We start from the raw sequence: 4002 nt of genomic DNA on the forward strand, positions 1-4002 counted from the left end.
TTTTTACAACAGCCCGAGGACGACCGCCATGAATTAATAAAATATTAAAAATATATTGACGTCACTTTCATATGTAGTGGATGACATACTAGTTGTGACGTCATAGTATGACACAGTTATCGACCGGGTCACCCAGAGTGGCGTGTAATTGACCTGATGTGCCGTTTTACTTTAAGTATTACACACTTTTTTCGTTTAAATTATTAAAAAAAAAATACTTTTATTTATTCAATAAAAGTAAACTCGTGAAAATAATGTGCACGCCCGGGCGTCTTGGCGTAAAGGCAGCTACGCGCCTGCTTGTTATTAGTTGTATTGTGTCTGCAGGTCCCGTAAAATATAGATCAACATTTTTAAAAGTGTTAGTTTATTATATTTTAAATATATTAGTACCAGAAGTGTTTCAATTTTACGTTTTAAAGTGATTTCAAGTGGTTGATCTTTTCCCGCGTTATTGTGACGTCATTTTAAAAAAAATGTTTCCGGTTATAGTCGGGTCGTTCTATTTACAGAATGGGTAAGAACGGATTACTGAAAGGTTTTCTTAAATGAAATGCAGTATTTTTTTAACAATTCTTGAATGAAATAATGAACTATTGGTGTAAATATAAGGAGTGAATTGCGGGATTGATGACATTATCGGGGATATGAACGCAATTGGGTTGGTCAAAGTACGCGTGGAGTCCTTCGGACTCCACACACATTGACCAACCCAATTGCGTTCATACCCCGATAATGACATCAACCCCGCAATTCATTTAAAGATGTTGCGTTCATCGATTGATGAACGCAATTGCCGAAAGGCAGTTCATTTAAGGAATGGAAGTTGAGGTGTAAATATTCCTTAATTGAAGTGAACTTAAAGGTTTAAGGAATGTTTGGAATGACAATCTTCTGCTGTGCATCTCCTGCTAACTGCACTCGTGTCACAGTAGGGGCCTATTTCCAGTGTATTTGTTTATTGGCTCAGGGCCATTTCGATCATAAAACCTTCAAAACTGCACAGCAGGATAATCGGGGGGAGGGGTCACTTATAGAAGGATTAAACTAGGCCTTTAACTTAAGCCAACATTGGAAATGATCACAAGGCTGAGGAAAAAATCGACGTATTGTGACAATTATAAAGATTTAACATAATTGAAATGCACGACTAAAATCGTTTATTCATACCTCGAACGATACGCTAAAGCTTTAGTTTGACCATGTTGTATCTAAGTAATTACTTGTATAAGGATTAAGTTGTCAAATATTCAAACAGTGTGTGTCATTAATTCTTAATTGTTAATTGCATTTGCAAGAAGACTAATCTTCGCCATTCTTTTTCAGCGAAATAGACTTACATCAGTACAGCAACAACGACGATGGCAACGACGACGAAGAAGTTGCAAATTTTATTGCAACTCAGAAGGAGGAACGAACTTATCAATCGCTTGTCGTCAAGAATTAATTAATAAATTAACAGCGTACCGATATACATTGTGTTTGAACAATAAATTGTTTGGCATTGGACCGATTGTTCAGAACTTTAAGTTACCAACGTTGTTAACAGCGTCGTTGTGAACTTTTTTAGTTGAAATATGTTATTATGTGCTGGTATATTTAAGTAAAACAAGCATACTAGAATCAGTTAATATAGTCAATATTGGTGTAAAGTACTGCAGATCACATGTGTCCAGGAAACTTTCAGAGAATTAATTATTTGAAAATTAACAATGATGTTAACTTTAACATATGTTCTGAACAATCGGTCCAGTGTTTAATATATGTGTAACATTAAACATAAATTTCCCTTTGAATAGTGTTATTACTATTGTCATTTAGATCCGTCGTAAATGCTTTTTAACAAAAGCAACGCAAGCAGGTCCAAAAGATTGTCCGTTTTTTCTTTCTCTGACACAACCAAGGGAGACAACTCAACAAGTGTTTAAGCAAGAGTGATGGGGCTTACTCAACATATACACATTGTCAGTGTAAATACGTGTACCAAGATTTATATTTATATTATTAATGGTAACCAAGTTATGGCAAACATTAACACTTTTTAAAAGCATTGACAAAGGTACAATAGCGAACAGTCATGTATGTACTTTTTTACATCTTGGGAGCAAAAAGCTGAAAATACTGATATATTTCACTAGCACAAATCAAATGAGAATTTTCATATCAATTCCAAATATGTATATGGAATTTACACCAGACAAAGAATGAAAACTGGTTAACAGGAAAAACAAATACATGTAAGAATTAAATATTGCAACATCAAGGAAGCGAACAACAGTGCATTGAGAAATAATATAGAAGTCGCTTGGATGGTATTTTTATTAAAAAGAAAAATTGTAATATTTGAATTTGTTAAATCCAAACAAATCACCAATAATAAATAATCAAATATATTATACATGATTTTTAATAACTACTAACAAGAGGTACCAAAAGAAATATTTATTTTAGTAAATATCATTTGAGCTTTCTATAAAAATAAATACATTTTTTTATATAATCATGACCATTGATTCAACATGTGCATTATGTGAACATAACATGGAACTGTGTGTAAAGTGTAAAGCAAGAGACTTTGTTGATTGAAAAAAAGAACAACTACAATAACACTGTGTGGGAAGGGACACCGGATATAGCTCAAAAAGTGATAAGTAAACAGACAATTATGCAGTTGTTTTAATTTACCAGAGGCAAGATCTTGCTGTGTTAACGCATAACTACCGTTTCCACAAATGAAGCAAGTGTTTGAACTAATAGCTGAATGCTAAATTTGGCCTATGGTATACTTTAAAGTGCTTACGATTTAGCAGACCTCGTAAAAGGTTTCTTCAAATCTGAGATGATCACCTCAAAACTTACTGAATTTCGACAAGTATTGTTATTTTTAGGAAATATATCGAATAAATAAAAAATCGGATTCGAAGGATTTCACAAGAATAAGCTCAACTATTTTTATTGTAAGAAATGGCAAGGTAACTTTTAAACTGTTAAAGATATGCCCTTAGAAATGTTCACAGTACTGTACTGGGGATAGCCGTATTATGTACTGGGGATAGTTTCAAAGTTGAGAAATTTGTGTCCTGGTGATAACATGTAAAATGAGACAAAAATTCATAGTAACACTGTTAATATACACTATACATGTATATGTCAATTTCGAACTTTCAAATAATCTGCAAAAAGAGAGAGTACAATTTGATAAGAAATATTGAGCAACCTTTAGTTAACAATGAGTTTGATCCGTGCTCTCCTAAATGAACGTATATATATGCAAGCTGCGTAAATATCAGGGTTGGTCACAATATATTTTTTCTCACTGAAGTGAACGAGCAGAGACCATTATTCTGTTCTAAGTAATACCAACATCTACCCAAGCTTAGAACAAAGCTTTACGTGTTCCAAATTTGATCACAATATCCCTACTGGTGACTTTCTGTTTGCAAAGACGTACCGTACTTGATTTACAAAGCAATATTATATATATGAATAGCAAACACCACATATCTTATACGGCCATATGTTTTGTGTTTCTCAATAAATCAGATTACTGGCGTATTTCAAATATTTAGATATAGATGCTTGTGAAAAAACACATCATGGTTGACTAATATGTATCAATGAAACAGTTTTAAGTGCATACAGATACAAAGAACTACAACATGTTTTGCTTTCATCCCTCGATATGGACAACATCGAACAATTTCCCTCGAGCTCGCGTATAGATAAATAGCCGTAATCATTATCACAGTCTTGTTTTACTAAATACATCGTTACTATCCTCAGTCCACTTAATAGCTATCCCCTGTGCAGTTATTTATTTGCTTCATCTATCCCCAGTACACTGCCAGGGCATCAAAAGGTATGAATATCTACGTAACAACAAAAGATATCATATTGATATTTTAAACATTACTAGATTATGTAATTAAAATGAAATAGCTCGATTCAGTTTTTATTCTTACTTTCAATTTGTTGATTTATGTTTGAAATCGTACCACATAA

Source organism: Mya arenaria, chromosome 11 (genome assembly GCF_026914265.1).
Source record: "Mya arenaria isolate MELC-2E11 chromosome 11, ASM2691426v1".
In the NCBI taxonomy this organism is placed as follows: domain Eukaryota; kingdom Metazoa; phylum Mollusca; class Bivalvia; order Myida; family Myidae; genus Mya; species Mya arenaria.